Source organism: Ictidomys tridecemlineatus, chromosome 6, assembly GCF_052094955.1.
Source record: "Ictidomys tridecemlineatus isolate mIctTri1 chromosome 6, mIctTri1.hap1, whole genome shotgun sequence".
Classification (NCBI taxonomy): Eukaryota; Metazoa; Chordata; class Mammalia; order Rodentia; family Sciuridae; genus Ictidomys; species Ictidomys tridecemlineatus.
The window spans coordinates 12,976,590-12,997,609 of record NC_135482.1 but is presented as its reverse complement, the minus strand read 5'-3'; the positions used below and the strand labels follow the sequence as shown (position 1 = coordinate 12,997,609).

Below are 21,020 nucleotides of genomic sequence, written 5' to 3'. Positions count from 1 at the left end.
GGGACAAGCAGCATCCAGGGAAGGTACACTTAGGGCACCCTGGGGACAGAGCTCCTGGGCCAGCCTCCCTCCCATCCCCCCAGCCACATGCCCACACTCGGGCTCCGAGACTCACACGCAGTGGGACCACAGCTCTGCTGACTTCAGATTCCACATCAGCAAGTCGAGGGGCCTTTATGAGTTGACTACCAAGAGATTTCTCTTTCCTTTTATTTTTTTCTTTTTCGGTACTGGGGATTGAACCCAGGGGCACCCAACCACTGAGCTACATCCCCAGTCCTTTTCTGTATTTTATTTAGAGACAGGGTCTCGCTGAGTTGGTAAGTGCCTTGCAAAGTTGCTGAGGCAGGTTTTGAACTCGCGATCCTCCTGCCTCAGCCTCCTGAGCTGCTGGGATGACCGGCGTGCGCCACCGTGCCCAGATGTCATTCTCTTTTCATGAAGGGGAAGCCACAAGGGGTGGCTGGTGGAAATCACGTGTACAAGTCACAAGAAGGGGCGGGGTGAGCCCCAAAGGAAGCCGAGCAAATTCAAAGGACATCCGACCCAACGGCAGGGCCCTCCGGGTCCTTCTAGTCTGGAAGGGAGGTGGGCGAGAGGACAACAGCAAGGTCAAGGGACCCAGAGGCCCTGGGATGTGGCCAGCTTGTCCCTGAGCTTGGCAGCCGGTTCTGAGCCTCTCTCCGAGGGGTGGGGCAGGTCCCTGGGGTGGGGGTGCCTCCGAACCTCTAAAGTGAATTACAGCCCTGAGAGGTCAGATCTTACAGATTCCTTCTGTGATGACAGCCACTTTGTTTTGGAGAGAGGTTAAAAAAGAATTCCTTTTGAGCAAGGTTTCCTTCCTCCGTTTATTTATTTACTTTTTGCTGAGTGATTCAGCGAAACAACCTCAAAACCAGTCTCCAGTGGAAGCAGGAAGAACCGAACCCTCAAGCCTCAGTAGCCCTGTGAGGTTCCGCCCTGTGGAACTTTCCTTAAAATAACCCCATCGGGAGACTGTCAGGGTGGGGTGGGGCAATGGGGTGCTGGTGAGGACTTGGGAAGCCCGAGTCAGGACTTTCCGGAGCCTGGCCTGGGGTTCCCCACAGCAGGGCTTGGGTGGGTGTCTTAGCATTGGGCTCCCCCTCTGCAGACCCCAAAGGGCGCCATCTTCCTGCACCCTAAGAGAAACTGAGTGAACTGCACCATGGCCCCCAGAGGGTGGGCACAGGGACCTCTCACCCCCGTCCGTGGGCTCTTCCTCCAGGCTACAGTATGTCCCTATTTGCTACACACTGGCTTTGGGGCCTTTAATTCTGAGGGCACAACAGACAGAAAATGTCTTTCTCTTTGTCACAACGCATCTGGAAGTGGACCAACAAGATAAGAAAAGAAGGCTGTGGTATAAATAGTGCCATCCTGGAAATCAACTCAGGAGCCCGAGTTCTATTTCAGCTTTGGCGTGTGAAGCTGTGTGACTCGGGGAGGGTCCCTTCCCTTAGGGCATCGAGAGATCCCCAGGATCAGGGAAACCTAGCATCTGGAACCAGGAATGGAGGAGCAGATGGGCAGAGCAAGCTGGGGGGAAGCCCCTGCATGACAGTCACAAGGGGGGACATGCCCCGGATCTCCACTTCTTGGCAGGAGGGTTCCCTTTTACAGATGATGGTTTCCTCATCTGTAAAGAGAGGAAATTGGCACCTGTCTCAGAGGGCTGATGAAGGGGTGCATAGGAAGGGAAATGAGAGCCCGGTCAGATAGGAGATTGTCGTTATTCCGAACCCTTTGGAACAAGGACTGGGAACTGCACAGAACAGTATTCCACAACAGTGGGTTGAGCTTCCCATGTTCCAGACACTGTTTTGAATGTATGAAGTGTACAAACTCATTTCATCCTCTTTAAAAAAATGTATAACATTGGTCCTGTGAAATGCTTTCATCTTAAGAGCACTCCTTGATAAAATTTCACCTTGGCACATGTCACCCGAACTCATTTCATCTTCACAATTCCCTGCACGGTTTATCCCCATTTTATAGACCTGGAAACTGAGGCCGAGCTGGGACTCAAATCCAAGCAGTCTGTGTGCTGTCAGCCATGCAGCTCTGCCTTAGGGATGTGGCATGTCAAGAGAGTGTCGGGGAGTGACCTGGAGTCTTAAGAGGTTCCCTTGAAGCCAAATGGAAATTTCTAGAAACTTTTATTTACTGCCCCAGGTGAGACAGCCCAGGATCCAGAACTGAGGACAAGACACGGGGTGCAGCTGACCAGGAAGGGGAACAGAACAGGGTGGAAGCATGCTCTGACAGTGGGCACTTGACGGACCAGGCAGTCACAGCCCATGGCCAGGGAGGGTTTCAATGCCCCCAAGAGTGCGGGCAGAGGACCCCGTTGTTAATCCACCTTCCTGAGGCCCAGAAAGGGAATTTCTCCCTCTCTGTACCTGCTCACCACCCTGGGGTGGGGTCCCCAGTGGCAGGCGCCCACTACCTTCTCCAAGCTCAATGCCCACCTGTTGTCCCTCGGTAAAGAGCCCGAGGTCCCGCTGAGACAGCAGCTTGGGAGAGGCGCAGCCGACCTACCCAGGGCTCCAAGTGCAGGGGGATCAGTGCCCAGGTCACAACACATGGAGGGAGACTTGGCAGGAAGCCCTGGGCTGGACGGCAGCAGGGTCTACCTTGGGCTTGGCTCTCTCTGGATTCACATGGTCACCCACTAGGACCCCAAACAGCAGCAGCAGGCCACATCTCTGAGCCCTGGATTCCCCACTATGGAATGAGAGCCAGGAAGAAGGTGACCCCCGGGTCCTCCACTCTGAAACTCACTGCCCTCGCTACCTGAGGCTGAGACCCGTGAGAACCTGCGCTCCGCAGCTCCCGCAGTCCAGGCGCATGCGCGGGGTGAGTACTGGGGGGTGGAGCGTGGCAGGTGTCTGTCTGTCCTGTTGCCATTTCTGCCCGTCTGTCCTCTCTCAAGCTTCCTCTCTTAAAAGCTCCAGGAGGGTCCTGATCTCCTAACTGATGCCATAAACGTCACGCCTGTCTTCGGGGGGCAGGAAGTCCCCCCATCTCTTTGTCCCCCCCCCCCATTCAGTTTCCTGCATCCTGAGGGTCTTGGAGCTGGCGGGGGCCACGGCCATGAGCTGGCCTGGGTTGTCATGCTCCTCCGAGAGTCCCACTCCGAGCACGAGTGCGGCTGCGTGGGCTGGAGAGCAGGGGCCACCCCCCACCGGGCAGAGGGGAGAGCAGGGTGAGGGTCAGTGGGGACGGGCCAGTCCCAAGAAGCTAAAATTAGTTCTGGGAACTGGAATGTTGGGGTCTCCAAGGAGCAGCAGCTGTGAAAAGAAAGCACAAGACCAGAAGGAAAATGCAGCCGGCCCCCGCCCCCGCAGCCCCCTCCCCCGCTGCGGCCCAGGGTCTCCCCGGCCCTTGCCCCTCCCGAGCTGCGGCCACCGGGTCCGCCGGCTGCCCAGGGAGCATTTCCTCCGCATGCCGTCATGTTCCCTCGGGTAACCGCAGAACAATGTGGCCTGGGATTCCTGATAGGACAAAGTTTAATTGGAAACAGGAAAGAGGAGGACAAGTTTGGGTCTGGGGTGGTGACGATAATGAGAAAATGACAGGCCGGTCCAAGCGAGAGGGTGACAGGGGAGGGGGGTCACATGGCAAGGAGGGTGTGCACACGCTGGAAGGCGTCCTGGGAGAGCCGGCCACGTGAGAGCGAGCTGGGGCCTGGCTGGTAAGGGGGAAGGAGCCTGGGAGAGGCTGGGAGCGGAGCGCCCCTTTGCACAGAGGCAAAGAGAGGGTGTGGGAAAGGAGGTCCCACCCTATGGTGGAAGAATGTTGGGGAGGGCTAAGGAGACAATCTGAGACACCCAGGTGCGCCCTTCCCACTGGGCTTGAGATGCTGGTCCTGTATGTAGCTCTGGGGGCCCCAAGTTCTGAGCTTCCTCTTGCAGCTCCTCACCCAGATGAGGGAGCTCAGTTTTCAAGGATACCTGAGACCAAGAGAAGGTGGTTGTACTTTGTGGTATGCAGGCTGGGGGCGCTATTCAGAGCCAGACTTTAGCCCACCATGGAGAGGAAGGCTGGATATGGAGCCTTTGGAAAAGCCACTTAGGAAGGGAAGGGGTGGAAGAGGAGATCTGTTATGCACCTTTTGGGTTTGGCTTGCCCCTAGCTCTGTGCCCAAGATTCTCACTCAGCTTCTCACCATGGCCTGGAATGAAAGCAGCTAGAATGGAGGAAGAACCCGGGAAGATTTCTTTACCAAGAGGGGCCCAGCATTGAAGACCAGGCCTGGCATCTGGCAGCCTTCCACAAGAGCCCACTGAATGAAAGGGTTACTTGCAGAAGCTCTGTCAGTGGGTATTGCCGTCCTTTGTTGCAGATGAGGAACCTGGTGCTCAGAGAAGCGGAACCATCCTCTGGGATTCTTCTGAGATCTGAACCTCTGGGGCTCAGAAGATCATGCCCAATGCATCCCTCAGCCAACTCCATCCCAGGTAATGCTTTTTCCTAAAGTTACGTGGTTTGGGGCAGGTTCCTGACACTGTCTCCATGATGCTTTCCCACGTTCATTATGCACTTACACACTTACACACGTTCATTATGCACTTACACAAACTAAGCATCTCAATGCTTCCCCGCTAAGTGCCCAGGCTGAGACTCCCAAATGGGCTTGGATCCATCTTTTTTTTTTTTTTTCCAAAAAGAAATCATTCCTGTGTGTCCTCTGGCTGAGGGACAGTGGATAACCACACAGAGAACCCAGCTCTCCAGGCACCGACTGGGATGCCCTTTCAGATTACAGAATTTAATATGCCAATACCAAAATGCAGGTGTTCATGTGTCCCATCCTGGTAGATGCATAGCCATAGCAGACGGTTTTCTTTGCCTTTCCTCCACTTTCTTTCTTCCCTTTCTCCTTGTGATCATTTCTATCTCTCTCCTTCCCTCCCAAATAAAAAAAATAGCCAAAAGCCTGTGCCTTTAGGAATAGAAAGAATTCTATTCTCAAAAATCATCACATTGATTTAATCCTTACTGTGTGTCAGGAATTTCACATATGCTGTTTGTGTACCTTGCACCCCTGCCTACCTTACTTCTGCCTGGAGTATGCTTGACTTTTGCTTTTATAAATAAAGTCCAGTATTGTTTTCATTCTCAGAGTGACTTCTTTTCTTGTTTTATCTCTACATTTCCTTCATTTTGAAATCTTATATTTATTGAATTTTCACTTGATTGGAGTATACCCTTAAGTAATTTCCTCAGAAAGGGTAGCAGTGACATACTTTGAGTCCTGGTATTTTGGGACCTCTTTGACATGAATGGCATCATGGCTGGGTGAGGGGATCCTGGACCATACACATTTCTCTTGTTAGTCTGAGAACCCTGTTCTGTTCCACTGTCTCTGAACCTCCATCGTTGCAGATGGGTAATCTGGTGCCAGTCTCCCCCTCTTTCTTTTGGAAGTAGACTGTAAGCTCTCTTTCTCTAAAGAAAGATTTTCTCTTTACAGTAGCGCTCAGAATCATCACTAGATTTTTTTTCCTTTGTATTTATTTTATCTCTGATCATTTTAGGACTTGGGGAACTCCTTTGATCAGATGATTCAGGTCTTTCCGTAGTTCAGGGACATTTTCTTCCATCTTTAGAGTATCACTCCTCTTCCAGCCACTCCTTTCTCTCCTTCCAGAGCTCCTGGGACTTGTCTGAGCTCTCTCAGGCCTGGTCTTTCACTCTCTTTGTCTTTTTGCTCAAATTTCCTTTCTTTGCCTTTCTGCTAAAGGCTGTGAGATAACTCATCTCCTGCTTCCTTCTGGGCAAGTTTAGTGTCTTTTACCTCCTTCTTGGCCTCCCTGAATGACTTGACATTCTTTTTTCTTGACTCGTCTCATTTCTAAGCTTTAGGAACCACATGCTTCACCTTCATGTTCAGCTCCTTTCTCTGCCTTCTGATGGGTCCTTTCCCTCCTGCTAACCCCAAAGTGAGGCCATTTCCTCAGTTTATACCCAAAGGTCTTCTTCCTCTATACTTCCCCCCTTAGAGAACTCGCCTACTTTCTCAGGCTCAATCACCCCCTGTTTTCTGATGATGCCACCTTTATCCTGAGCTCTGGACCACACACACACACACACACACACACACACACACACACACGTGTGTATATATAGAATCGGCTGCCTCCCGGTCATGTGGTGCATTCCACGGGCGCTCCAAACACATGTTCAGAACTGCTCTACCACAAACATCAAACATCTTTCTACTCAGACTTGACTCGGTTCCTTCTTAATCTTTCCCCAAACGCAGAGGTAAGAAAACTGTAACACCTCAGAACATGGCCGGATAAAAATGCCATCATCAACCTCAGGGCCCGGGGCTGCCCTGACATCCCACCGTCCTGGCCAGCTGCTCCCTCCTCCACTCTTGAAGGTAATGATTTAGCAAAGATTTTCCTTCTCAACCTTCTCAGGTCATCCTCCTCCAGATCCTCAGTGATGAGGGTTTGCCTTCATGGGTCACTGAGAGCACTAGAAGCAATCAGAAGAGAATTGCCGAAGCCCTCACCGCCCATGTCTGCACCCTCTAGGAGCCAGCCCCATAGGCTCCACCTGCCACTCACTGGGGAAGCACCAGGAGTCCCCTGCACTCTGTTGACTCTAAGACATTAGCTCCCTAGCTCCTCTCTGTCCTGCGTCACCTGTGCTTTACTGTTAGATCATATCCATTACGTTCAAACCTGATATAGTAACATCCCCATTAAAAACCCTTTCTTGGTTCTAGATTCTCCATCAATCATCATTGTTTTTCTATTCTACTTTACAGGAAAGAAGCCTGAACTTCTGGTCTCTGCCTCCTCTTTTCTGTTCCCTCTTGAACCCACCCAGCACCCCATTGTCACCGTGACCGGTGCCCCCATGCTGTGGTTCCTAATGGCCAAATTCCAGCTCTCACTTCTATTAGCCAAGCAGCTGCATTGGACATAGATGACCATCCCACCACAGAACACTTTCCTGATCTTGCTCCTGGGACCCCATGTTGCACCTTTGTGGATCGTTCTTCACCTCCTGACCTCCAAACAGAGGAGCCTCCCAGGCTCGACCCTCCCCGACCCACGCTCCCCCCAGTGTGCTCTCACGCAGCCTCGTGATTTTAGGTACCATCCATGTGCTGATGGTTCCAAGTTTATGCAGCTCCAGCTGCTCTTCAGCACCTCCCTTGGAGGCCTGCACGGCACTGCTCACTTAAAACGTCATCAGCCAACCCCTGACCTCCAGCCTCTCCAAGGCCGGCCCACAGCCTCCCCCATCTCAATTAATGGCAGCTCCTTTTACCTGAACAGTCCCCAAAGTCTTGGAGTCACCCTCAACTTTTCTCTTTCTCTGACACTTTATATCCATTCAGTCGTCCAATTCCGTCAGCCACATCCTCCAAACCAGTCAGAACTGGCCACGTGGACCACGCTGATTGCTAACCCCTGGTCCAAGTCATCGTCCGCTCTTTCCTGAATCATTGCAATCGCCTCTATCTGCTACCAGTCCCTTCTGCTCATAGCAGGCAATGTTCAAATATGTCACTGTCACTCTTCTGCTCAAAGCCTTCTCAGTGTCACCCCATCTCACTCGGAATTAAAGATAAGCTGCTTCCTATGGGTCACCAGGCCCTACTCAGAACCCTCCCCCACGGCATCTCTGAGCCTCCTGCTTCTCCCCCTCCCTCCCTCTGCAGCACCTGCTGCTCCTTGGCCAAGCCCAGGAGGCGCCACCTCAGGGTCTTTGCACTTGACTGTCCCTTGGCCTAAAAACTCTTCTCCCAGTTCCTCAGTGGCTCTTATCTCTGCCTTCATCCCTGCTTCTGCCTCATCAGGGAGACTCCACCCACCCACCCGTCTGTGCACGAAAGCAGACACTTTGCTCCTGGCCCTCCATGTCCCCCAAGTAGTAGGCGGGTGGCCCTGAGTCATGGCTCTCAGTGGTTTTGTGTCTTGGTTTTCTCTTCTGTAAAGTAGCTAAAATTAGAAAACACACCTTCCAAGAAGGCTGTGGGATTGAGTGAGTTAATATACATAGGACACATTGAAGAGTGGGCGACATACACAACGTGCTCCGTTAAACATTAATTATTGTGATTATTTTGTGGAAGCAGCTGGGCCCTCGAGGTTATCCACCAAGTAGTTAAGATGTTGACGGTGGAGTGCGGGAGAGGGAAAGTTCACCCCGACGTCAGCAGCAGAGGAGGCCTCGGAAGCAGCCCCCAACTCTAGGCTCTTTGTACCCTCTGCACAATTTCTCCCTTACATGGACCCCTCCCCCCCCGTGGGCTGGTAGAAGTCTCGCTACATGGGGAAGGGACTCCCACCAGCTCTGCCACCGACCAGCCTGTGTGACGTTAGCCCATTTCCCTGACCTTTCTGAGCCTCCATCTCCCTTCTCTAGAACAGAGACAATGAATGACATTCGCCCACCGTCACAGGGAAGGATCACATGACATAATGACGCCCAAGGATTTTGGCGCTCGTATTCAGTGTCGGGGATTGACCTTTACAGAGGTCCCACAGAAAGGTGAACAGGATCTTTTGCTCCTTTTTAAGCTTGAGGACCACGTGAAAGACGCTCACTCCACCGGGCGCCTGTGTTCTCGCTCAGTCCCACAGCTGGCGGTCCTTCATCACTCCGTGTTCGAGGAAGAAACCTGGGAACTGGCTCCTACCTGTGTTTCCATGATCAAGCTTGGAAGGGTGGGAGCACGCTCTTGGGGAGCTGTTGTTTGGGGGCAGGTTCACGCGAGCCTTGGAGAGCAGAGCTGTTCGACTTGGCGGGAGGCAACCGGTCAGGGGAGGCTGGAATAGGAGGCTGGTGGCAGAGTTAGCCATGGAGGACGGGGAAGCCCTTCCAGGGTATCTGGGAAGGTTGTCAAGGCTGAAAAACAAGGTGAAGAAAGGATGCTACATAGAAAACAGACCTTCTCTGCTAAAAGAAAAGACAGCTCTGGGCCATTTGGGGAGATAACAGCAGAACCAGAAGGTCAGAAATATTGCAGAGGTTGGTGTTATTTTATTCCTTATTTGTAGGAGGACGGGGGCAGGGATGAGGGGGATAAAGACAGTTCTAGAAAGTGGTCCACAAAATGGAGAAAAGGTGGTGTGGGGCCAGATATCACTGTGGAAGGAGTCCTGAGTCTGTCCAGTCTGGGGATAGGTGTCCTGTCCTTCCAGAACAGGGGTCAGCAAACGTTTTCTCTAAAAGGCTGTGGGATACACTGACCATCCAAGATCTCCTCATCCCTAGAACCTGTAAATGTGTTTTTTTTTTTTTAACTTGGAAAAGAGGCCTCTGCCGATATGATTAAGTTGAAAATTTTGAGGCAGGAAGATTACCATGAATTATTGGGTTGGACCCAAAAGCAATTGTATTTATTCTTAGAAGAGGGAGCCAGAGAAGGATTTCAGACAGAAGAGGATAAAGCAAGGTCATTGTGAAGCCAGAGATTGGAGCAATGTGCTCCCAAGGCCAGGAAGGCCGGCAGCCACCAGAAACTGAAGATGCAAGAACAAGATTCTCCCCTAAGGCCACCCAAAGCAGCAAGGCCCGACCAACACCTGGCTTTCAGCCCCATGAAATTGATTCTGGAACTTCTGGCCAAAACACAACTGTGAGTGAACAAATTCAAGTTAAGTTACATTTCTGTAGTTGCTGTTACAGCAGCCACAGGAAACTAATACTAGCTACGTAGTGAGTGTTTGGGACTGCGCGGTCTCTGGGACGACTACTCAACTCTGCTGGTACAGTGCAGCCAGAAGTCGTGCACAAACAAGCAGGCCCAGTCGTGTGCCAATACAGACGGGAGTGTGTGCCCTGCCTAAGAGGCAGCATTTGTTGAGCTTCAGCAAACAGTTGCTAGATAGGAACAAAGACCCTGGGTGACCAGATCCATCAGTTTCTCAAGAGAAGCTGCAATATCTGGGTTTTATGAGAAATTCCCTAGATTTGATTGCCAGCAGTGATTTTCAGTTCTGGTCAATGACATGCAGACCGAGTGAAACACACCTGTTTGTCCACGCGTCTCCAGGTGTACCTGTGGTCTACAGAGTGCCTGACCCTGGTCATTGAAGACATGGTGTCTGTTCTGCAGGGCTCAAGTGAGGGAGGCAGGCTCTTGACCTAGGGCTGCAGTAGAACTGGGTAGAGGACACAGTGGGGCGGGGGTGAGGGGCTGCGTCTACCTAGAGGAAGAGGAGGGGGCGTGAGGAAAGGCCACTGGACGGGCCGATGCCTGTGGTGAGTCTTGCAAGGTGAGCTGCATCAGAAGCAGGTCAGGGTCGCAGTGGGCCGCTGGGGAGGGCTGGCAGGAGCAGAGCAAGGCCCAGGAGAGGAGGAGGTGTCCGGGCAGGAACAAAACGCTCCGGCTGCAGGTCCCGAGGGCGGGAAAGAAGAGGACCAGGTGGAGTTGGGCCAGGAGGGAGAGAAGGGAGTGGACGTCAGGGCCAGGAACGGTCTTGGGTTGATCTCGAGGGCACGGGAAGTCAGGAAGGTGATTCATTTCTTAGGGACTCAATGGGGGCTCTCCAAAAAGATGAGGTCAAGACCCGTCTCTCCAGACCCCTGAATGCGAGCTTATTTGGGGGCCGCAGATGTCACCAGGTTAAAATGAGGACACGCTGGATCAGGCTGGGCTTCGTTTAGTGATCTGGTGTCCTCCTAAGGAGAGGAAATGGGGACACAGACCTACACCAAGAGAGAGCCGGGTGGGCGGAGAGTAGGGATCAGGGCCAAGGGGGCGGGGACCCCCAATCAAGGGGGCAGTGGCCCCAATCAAGGGGCACAAAGGGTTTTCATAAACTATCAGGAGCTGCAAGAGGTAAGAAAGGGCCCTCCTCTGAAAGCGTCAGGGACATGGGGCCCTGGTGACACTTTGGTTTTGAACATCTGGCCTCCAGAACCCCGAGAGAACTCATTTCTGCTGTTTCTGCAGCACGTTGCTATGGCACCCCCAGAAAGGAGTACCCCCCTTATCTCAGTGCATCCTGAAGGTAACCTGGGAGGTGGAAAGCCACTGTCACCTGCCCTGAGCCGAGCTGTGCTCTGTCCACAGCCAGCGGAGGCAGAGACTGTTGTCATCTGCTTCCCAGATTAGGAAACGGCAGCCAGAGAGTGATGTGGCTGGCCTCAGGTCACCCAGCTGGCACCTGGGAGAGATGGGCTGAGACTGCGGGGCTCTGGCTCTAGGTCCCTGCTCTGGGCCACCTTGAGCCAGGCTTCCTGGGGGACCACGCAGCCTCGAGCAGTTGGTGACTGCCCTCCTTCTCTACTACACTCAGTGGCCTCGTCTGGGATCCCGCGATGACCGGATGGGACAGAGGACATGAGAAGCACGTAGTAGACCTGGCGCAAACCGTAAAGTGGCCCCGGGGGGAGCCAGGAGAATTCCAAGTGGAGGGAGACGCGCTGGCCTGGCCGGGTGGCAAAGCAGTCCTGACCACCCCGAGACTCGGGGGAAGCCACCGCTCTCCCCTGAGCACACACAGGGGGCTCCTAAGCCTGGAAACATGGCCTCACAGGTGCCACCACCCAGAACCCTGATGCTGACCCACGTGGCATGAGGACAGGAGCCACGGTGACACTTCTTCCAGCCTGGCACCAGCCCACCAGCGCCGTCCCCGCTGCCCGCCCTGGAGGACTACTTCTCCGAATCCTGGAGTCTCTTTAGTGGCCACGAATCCTTCGTCCTGCAGAGGAGCTGGCTGGGACATGGAGCGACCTCTCCGGAGCACGCGGCTGGGGCATTCTGTCCTACGCGTCCTTCGTGCCCTGGCTGTGTGCCGCTGGCAGCCCTGTGTGGTGGAAGGCTCCGAGTCCGTCCAGCTCCTGTGTCACGTAAGGGGCCTTGTGCTGGGATCTAAAGAAATGAAGTCTGTATCCCCAGGGACTCAGGGGCCAGTGGGAGACCCAGGGAGATGCAGAAGCGCCAGAGTCCGGCTTCCTGAGCCTCGCGGATGGGCTCCAGGTTGGCAGCCTTTTCTGTCACAGCTGACTCTTCCTGCTCACTTCCACTGCCTTGGAATGAACTTGTCTCCCCTGTTAAATGCCAGCCTTGGGGTTACTCTAAGCCACAAGATCCCAGAATTTGTAGGTTCCACTTGCTCACTAAATTGGTTTCTACCACACAGTGTGCCAAACAGTTCGCCGCTAAATCAAAAGGGCACGAGGGTGCCACCCAAGCCACCGCATGCTGTGCCCACGCGGCTGGGCGGCGGTAAATAGTTGCCCAGGTAGCCACTGTGGCGCTGGACTAGAGGCCCGCCCGCGGCCACACCACCAGGCGCATGGTTTACCCCCCAGGCCTGGCTGGTCGACCCGCAGCGGGGCCCACAGTCTGATAAGCGGCATCTCTCAGGCAGGGCCCGTCGGGCAGGAGGCAGACAGGCCCCGGCCTCCCGAGGGTCTCGGAAGCATCTGCTTCTCCATGCTTACGCCCTCCGAGGGGGCAAGACCACCGGCGTTTTCAGTTTTCTAGACCAGAGGCTGCAGGCAGAGGCGACCCGTGAGGTAAGTCCACATTTTTCAACCTTGTGTTGCCATGAGGACCCAGTGATGGAGGGACGGGTGACATTCCTGCGGGCGTCATTCTCCTGGGCCTACGCCGGGGAGGATCATCCTGAGGGCTGGCATTTAGCCACGGCCCCACCCCGGCATGCCCACCGACAAGCAAGGGAAAGAGGTCGGCATCACCTGAAAGGCAACCCCGAGCGTGCTTTAATTTATTTCTTAAAAAAAGAAAATAAGACACAAAGCCCGGGACTTCCACAGTCAGTAACAGGAACTTGTTGGCACAGGGATGCACCCGGGCCCTGGGGTACCGCTCCTTGTTTCATTAATATTGTCTGCAGATATTAGTTGAGCACCTATTATGTGCTCACCCGGCTGGTGAGAGGTGCTGGGTGGACAGTGAGAGGTGCTGGGCGGACAGTGAGAGGTGCTGGGTGGACAGTGAGAGGTGCTGGGTGGACAGTGAGAGGTGCTGGGTGGACAGTGAGAGGTGCTGGGCGGACAGTGAGAGGTGCTGGGCGGACAGTGGTGGCCCAGGATAGGGAGAGTTCCTGCCTCCAGGCGGCAGGGGGGTGAGGATGACATGAACTAAATAATCATCCAAATAAACGTAAGCTGCCGCGTGATCCCCGTGGGGACGGACACCTGGTGCCGGTTTCCAACAGCTGACCCTGTCTAGGACCAGTCCGAGGCGGTTGCTCTGAGAGAATGACGATGGCCAAGGACCCTGGCGGTCAGCCGTGGGGGACCCCGGGAACATGACTGGTCACTCTGTTAGGTTTCGGGCACAGTCTCTGGACCGTTCGCTGCGACATTCCGACGTCGGAGTTACTGCTCCTGCCTCACAGGAAGGAACCCTGGCTCGGAGGGGACACAGAAGCTAGTGGGGTGCTGGGCTCAGACCTGGGCCCAGGGACTCTCGAACTGTGCCTTTCCCGCAGGGCTTCCTGCCCCTCGTCCCTGCATCCTGCAAGTGGAGGTGAGGATATCAGCCCCAGAGTGAGCTGCTGTGAGGGTCACATGAGGGGTGTGGGTTAGCACTTAGCAGGACCGGCACAAGCAGCTCTGGATTGGAGGCTGCTGTAATCAGCATTAGTACTTCTTCCTCCCTCCCCCTCCCCCTTCCCTCCCCCTCCCTCTGCCCTACCTGCCATCTTACCTCACTTCCTACTTTTCCTGCCTCTCTTCCTTTCTTCCTCCCTCCTTCTGTTAATTTTAATTTCTTTCTTTCTTTTTTTTTTTTTAACCAAGACCTGCCTCATGCTGAAGCTCATAGTCTCACCCCAGATCCCACAGCCCGGGAGCAGACGACCTGTGAAAGACTCAACCCCAGGATTTTCCTTCTCCCTGACTCTCCATCATCCTCTCTCCCACCTCCATGGGACAGAGAACACGGCCTTACACAAGCACACAAGGCAGAATATGTTCCTCCTCGGCTTCCTTTTCATTCTTTTGCAGAACAGTGAATCCTTGAGGGTCTGACCGAGTAGCAGGTAAGGAGACCGATGTTAAAGCAAGACTTCATGGGCTTGACTCCTGATGGCCGTGTAAGGGCTGTGTGGCCTTGGGAAAGTTGCTTAACCTCTCTGTTTCTCCATCTTTCCCTTGGGACTATGATCGTGTGCTAGCCCCACTGGGCTTGGAGGAGTTAAAGGAATTAATAATAAACGACTTCCACCCGTGCCTGGCACACGTGCTTCTTAGGAGCTGACTCTTCTTGTCACTTTTGCCGTTGACTAGCCAAACAGGGCACAATTGCTCCCTTGGGCCTCCCAGCTCCTCCGGTCCCCCTGGTCGGAGGCTGCCCTGAGGGTCTTGCCTGCAGAGCTCTGCGGCGGAGTGTGCTCCCCCTCGACTTTCTTTTCCCTCTTTTGCAGAACAGTTTTCATTCTGAACAGAAGGAACGGGCGACAGGAAGGGTCCCCTGCCCCGGCCATGGAGCTGCCTCTCGCGCCCTCCCCTCCCTGTCTTCTGGGGGGAGTGCACTGACTCCCTGCCCCCCCCATCCCCAGAGACCAGTGGGACCAGAACTGTCCTCCCCACCGGGAGCTGGGGAGCTGGGGACCCACGGAAGCTGCACCCGGCCTCAGTGTGCCGCAGAGGATCAGTGTTCCCTGGAAGCCGTGTCCTGGCTCCCTCTCGGCACCTGCTGAGCGTCGCTGCTGCTCACTGAGGCCAGCTTCTGTCCCCAGGTTCCCGTGACCTGGAGGCCTGTCCTGGGAGCTCCAGGGGCAGAAACAGGAGAGAGAGAGGAAGGACAGGAGCACGCCCTCAACTGGGGAGGCAGGAGGGAGGGGTGTGGACTGGGCGTCCCTGGAGAACGGGGTCCACCTTGTACACTCAGACGGGGGCACAGGGAGCCCAGGACGAGAGGTGCTGAGTCCAGGCGGTGGGTGCTGTCCGGTCCCTGTCCCCTGCTGAGTTTCCAGGTGTCCTCCGCGGCTCTCTGACCCCGTGGCTTCCAGGGCTCTCTGTGGGGGTGAGCCACTGCCCCGGGCCTCCCTCCTGGTGTTCTCACCCTGCCTCCAGCCTCGCCCCTGGAGGCTGGGCCCGGCTTGTGACACGCCTTCCCCGACAGTCACGGCCGAGGGGCCAGATGCACGTGGCCACGCAAACGGCCTCTGGAGAGGGTCACACAGCGGCGAGGACGAGGGGCTCCGGCCACAGCCAGCGCGAACTGAGCCACCGAAGGGCGCCATCCGTCACATGGGCCAGGAAACGGGTCCTTCTCTGGGGTCCCCCTAACGGGCAGCCCCTGCTGACACCTTGGTTTTAGCCCCGAGGAGACCCCGACTTGCCGTGCCCGGAGCCCCCAGCACAGGAACCGTGAGACCTCAGTGTGTGCTGCGGCGAGCCGCTGAGCGGTGGCAATGTGGTCACACGGGCAGCTGGTCCCCGCAGTCCCTGTCCCCTCTGCGCAGTACTCAGACGCCCTGCGGTGCCCGGGGCCTGCTCAGGGTGGGGTCCCGGAACAGGGCAGGCCTTCCTTATGCACCTGCCCTGAGCACTGCCATCGAGGTTTGGCTTGGCATAAGGGGACCAAGGCGCACAGATGCCCCTGCGCTCACCAGGGCAGGCCTGGAGCCCCACCTGAGGGGCAGAGGGAGACCCGGCGGCCACAGTGTCCTGGGGGTCTTCTGTGGATGGAAGGCCGGGGAGGGGTGGCAGCCAGCTCTGGGCTACAGGACGAGGGGACCCCCCCCCCCGTGGCTTCTACGTGGCAGGGACAGTGCCAGAATTGTGACTTCTGACATTGGCGCAGTGCCCCTCCCCGAGTTAAAACCTGCTGCTCTCCTCCTCCTCTGGAGCACAGAGAGGTGACGCTGTGGTTCCTGGTGGGCTCTTGGGCACTTGGGGTCAAAGGGCCCCTCCCTACTTTTGGTTCTTGGGCCAATGAACGTCCTCCTCTGAGCCTTGGTCGCCTCTTCTGCAAAATGGGCTCACGGTGCCTGGTCTCCAGGGAGCCCTGGAGGCCGATGGGGACATCACCCATTGAGTGCCTGGCTCCAAGCCAGGGGTGGGAGCTCGGCCAGCTCCCAAAATTATATTCCTGACCTGGGTTAAGAGCACCCGCACCCTCGGTGGTCGAGAAAACTCGGGGCAGAGTGCTCCTGACATTTCCCAAGTGGGTGTTCAGATGCCAAGGTTCAGGCCCGGGTGCTCCAAGTTTAGCTGCCAACCTGTGGTGCTGTTGAGAGAGACAGGAGGAAGTTAGGGCCCTGGGGATGGGCCCTTAAAGAGGTGTCAGGACCCCCGGCTCTTCCTCTCTCTCCCAGCCCCCAAGGCATCAGGGCTCCGTGACCAGGGACTGAAACTGTGCTTCCAAATAAACCTTTCCTCCTTTAAGCTGATTATCTCAAGTATTATGTGACAGTATCGGAGAGCTGACTGATAATCCACCAGATTCCAATGACCTAGTAGAACTTTCTCCTCTGGCAAGGAAGAAGTCTTCTCTGGTGACCTAAAGGAGCCCCCTCCCTGTTCCACCTCCATCAAGTCACTGTGCTCTCTCGCCTCCGCTGCATTCAGACACACCAAAAAATGGTTCACCCATCCAATCCACTGGCCATGGTACCACTCATCTCCCCGAACGAATCCAACTCTCCAAGACCTCAGAACAGAGACTGTGGGGCTCTTCTTACGGCTGCATCTCGGTTCCAAGAATAGGCTCAGACCCTGTGTAGGTGCTCAGTAAATACAGTCGGGGTGAATGACAGACTGTGTCTTGCTTTTGCCCATGAGACTTAACGCAAGGAGGAAAAGGAGAAGGAGAAATCCAAGGAATTTGAACCACTTCAAAGAAAAACGTTAAAAAGACAACGTTCTAGCCAAGCACCACCTCATGTACTCGCTGGGCACCGTCCAGGTCCCAAATGTGCTGAGCCTTCAATGTGAGGTCCCTCATTTCGTCCTCATGGGGCCTTAGGACATAGGTGCTCTGAGTACCCCTAATAAATAGACGGAGATACTTGAAAAATATCAGCCAGAAAAAAATGCGACCTTTTGCGTAAGAGCTCAGGCAGGTTCAGAATCAGCGTCTGGAATGCACGTCTGGCTGGCTCCAGGCTCAGCTGCTCCACGGCGCAGAGCTGAGAGTGCCCTTATTTTTAAGAAATATGAACTGAAATACCTAGGGCCCCGGGGATCGCGTCCACAGCTCACTCTTAAATGAGGGAAAGTGGTGGGGGGGCTGGGGGGGTGGGATGGGGACATAGTACTATGCTAACATTTGGGGAATCGGTGAAAAATCTGTGGTCCTTCTTTGGATGATTCTTGCAACTTTTCCCTAAGTCTACGTTACATCAAAATAAGACATTTCAAAAAGCCAGTGGTCAGACGGAGACGCGAGCATGTCACAGGAGGAGAGCGCGAAGAAGCCCACCTGCTGGACCACGGGGCAGCGGGGAAGGCTGGGCAGGCTGTGGGCAGGGAGGCCGGCTGTTGGGGGAGGACCAGCGACACTGCCTTGACCCCTCCCTGAGCATCCTGAAGGGTTCCAGAATCAGCTTCCAAATCCAGGCTGCTCTCCCCTGTGGCTACTCAGAGACAGGCACGCCCACGTGGTCAGCGAGAGTGGCCTCTACTAGGGAGGTCCACGTGACATGCCACCCTCCCCAACGCAGGACAGGAGAGGGGCATTGGGCTGCTGGGCCTCATGAACATAACTCTCTGGGGAAGTGGGAGCAAAGACAGCAGAGACCTTCTGTACACTCTGAACAGGTGCCCAGAGAAGGCGATGAACTCCTCCAAGGTCACACAGCAGCCTGGACTGCACTAGAGCCCGGAGCTGGAAGTTCCCAGATGCGTTTTTGTCCCTTTCTCCACCAAGACTGTGCTGCAAAAGGGCTCCCCTTGGTCTCCAGGCCTGGCTTCTTGAAGTACAGATACCATCGTTCCCCGAGGCAGCTGTCTGTGACGGAAGGCCATGCGCGCCCTTCCCAAACCAGGGACTTTGGATCCCACCGACCTCGGTGACATCACTTCTACGGGGATGGCCTTGGGCAAGTGGCGTGACCTTCCCGGGCTTCGGTGTCCTCAACTGGGAAGTGAGGACCAGGAAGCCACCGCAGGGCCCTGTTGGGGTGTTGAGTCAGGACGTCAGCGAGGCCCACGGGCCCTGATCTAGGTGCTGGGACGAGGCGGTGGCCAGCAGGGCTGAGCCCTGCCTGCCCCACCCCCTTCCAGGTGGCAAAGACAATCGGTCCACACAGAGGGCAGCGAGTACTGGGCCCAGAATTAATCTGAGAATGAGGACCATGGGAGGCACCAGCGACCAGAGGTGGCTGTCCCCTCGCTGGGACAGGCCTCTCTGGGAAGGTGGCCTCTGAGCTCAGGATGAGGAGGAGCCCAAGGCCGTGGCACATGGGCGAGGCAGAGGGAGGAGGACCCAGGGCCATCGTGGAGCAGGGACTGAGCTGTAGTGGGGGCGGGAGGGACAGAGCGGGAGGCGGGGGCAGCCCGAGCAGGTCCCAGCCCTGAGCTGGGCTGGGAGGGCCAGGCCTGAGCATTGATTGACGTGCACTTTGGACCCAGCAGGATTCTGAGCAGGAGCTATACTCACGTTGTGCTGGAGGTGAGATAACACGTGTGTGGTTCGCGCCTGGCACACAGTAGGCAGTTAATAAAGGAGAGCTTTATTGTGGTTTATGGTCCCTCGGCTTCACCACGAATCACTAGCCTTCCAGAGGCGGGGTGGCCTGTGTGCCTCCATTCCCTGAGGGGCTGGGGGCACCTAGTGCACCTGCCAGGAGAAAGGGAGAGGGCCGGAGCCAGCCCCGATCCCTGCGATTTCCTCCCGGACCCCTCCGCCAGCTAGCTGCCATCACCTCGGCCAGGCCCAGGGGCAGCAGGGCAGGCTGGCCGGGCCCCCTCCAGCTGGCTGCAGCCCCAGGCCTCTGAGCTGCTGGCACACCATTGTAAAAATGTGAAGCATCCCAGCCATTTTAATTACCGGGTGTTGCATAAGCAGCCACCAGTTCATACAAAGGCACAAAAGACAAAAAATGATTTTTCAGCATGTCTCAGCCTCACCCCTCCTCCCCGGCCGCCAGGCTTCAATCACGGGCTCCCAGGCCTCTCCAAACACCCAGGTATGTGCCGTCTCCTTCAAGGTCGCCCGTAGGACATGGAGGTCTTTTTTCTCCTCGTACTGGAGGCAGAAGCAGTTCCAGCTACCTCTGAGCAGTGGGAAAGTCACTGGTCACATTCCTACCTGGCAGGCTGACACTGTCATCGGCTCCCCATGGCACACAGTGAGCGTTTGCAATGAACCTGAGTCCAGGGGATGGTGGGTCTGCCTGGGCACCAAGTCAGGGGGCCGTTAGTTCCTGGATTCCAGGAATGACTTCCTTCCAGAAATGCATTCCAGAAATGCACCCCCCACACGCTGCCTCAGCAAGACCCCACAGGGGAGAATGATTGAATAGTTCCTCCGTGATTCCTTGAAAAACTGGGAATGGATCCACCACTTGACCCAGCTGTCCCTCTCCTCGGTCTACACCCAAAGGACTTAAAAACAGCATACTACAGGGACACGGCCACATCAATGTTTATAGCAGCACAATTCACAATAGCTAAACTGTGGAGCCAACCTAGATGCCCTCCAGTGGATGAATGGATTAAAAAATGTGGCATATAGACACAATGGAATATTGTTCAGCATTAAAAAAAGAACAAAATCATGGCATTTGCAGGTAAATGGATGACCAATGCGATTCTACGATGGCATTTGCAGGTAAATGGTTAGCACTGGAGAAGATAATGCTAAGTGAAGTCAGCCAATCCCCAAAAAACAAATGCAGAACGTTTTCTCGTATATAAGGAGGTTGACGCATAGTCGGGAAGGGAGGGGGAGCATGGGAGGAATAGAGGAACTCTAGATCGGGCAGAGGGGTGGGAGGGGAAGGGAGGGGGCAGGGGGTGAGCAAGGAAGGTGGAATGTGATGGACATCATTATCCAAAGTACATGTCTGAAGACACGAATTGGGTGTCAACCTACTTTATATACAAACAAAGATGCAAAAATTGTGGTATATATGTGTATTAAGAATTGTAATGCAAAAAAAAAAAAAAAAAAAAGAATAGCGTCCGTCACCTTAGATTAGGTAGAGGGAATTGAAGGGAGGGGAAGGCAGGGAATGTGGGGATAAGAAAGACAGTAGAATGAAACAGACATTATTGCTTTATGTAGGTAGGTGACTGTGTGGCCAATGTGATTCTACAATGTGTGGACTCAGAAAAATGAGAAATTATATCCCATCTATGTATGATAGGTCAAAGTATATAAGTGCATTCTACTGTCATGTATAACTAATTAAAATAAATTAAAAAATTTTAAAAAAACAAGTCCTCCATGCCTCTTGATCCTGACCTTTTGGTAGTCTCTGAACTCTTTCTCGTAAATCTGATCTACTGATTTGCTGTGGACCAGGCACTGGGCTAAGGGCTCAGGAGTCAAAACGCAGCTCTAAATCAGCTCACTTCCTCAAGATGGACCACAACACGGAGACGGACCATCCTGGTAGAGTGTGATGAATTTAAAGTCAGATCCCCCGCGGGAAAGGCTATCCCCAGGAGGCAGAGCCTAAGGAGAGAGTCCTAATAACAATACTGACCAGGCCATCCGCCATGCTGGTCTGGGCCTGTGCAGGCTGCTAAATGTCCCCTGGGTACCATCTCATTTATTCATCGGGAGTCTGAGATCGGCTCCCAGGCTGTCCCTTTGCTGCACACAAGGACAAACTGAGGCTCAGGGAGGTCCAGGTTCTTGTTCAGGTTCCTATGGTTGGGCAACGGCAGTGGTGTGCTTAGAGATCCTCATCAGCCAGCTCTGCAGGGCCAAAGCCCTGATGTGCAGCGTCTGCCAAAGGCTGTGGTGTAAACACCCCCTCGACGGCCAATGTCAAGTTACCGCTGTGGTGCCCCGGATTGCAGAGCTGGGAAGAAGGTGCGGCAGCCCAGGGTTATGTACCGTTTCCACGCACAGGTCGCGACAG

The 21,020-nt window shown here is 54.9% G+C and overlaps 1 protein-coding gene and 1 long non-coding RNA gene across 2 annotated transcripts in view; one reads left to right on the top strand and one right to left on the bottom strand.

Moving 5' to 3' along the window:
• Syn3 (synapsin III) overlaps positions 1-21,020 on the bottom strand; it is a 424,399-nt gene that overhangs the window by 180,847 nt on the left and 222,532 nt on the right. The gene's annotated exons all lie outside the window — the stretch shown is intronic.
• On the top strand, positions 4,341-9,015 carry LOC144378546 (uncharacterized). Its single transcript, XR_013440311.1, has 3 exons — positions 4,341-4,481; positions 6,290-6,412; positions 6,806-9,015. It is a non-coding gene; the product is annotated as an uncharacterized LOC144378546 (long non-coding RNA).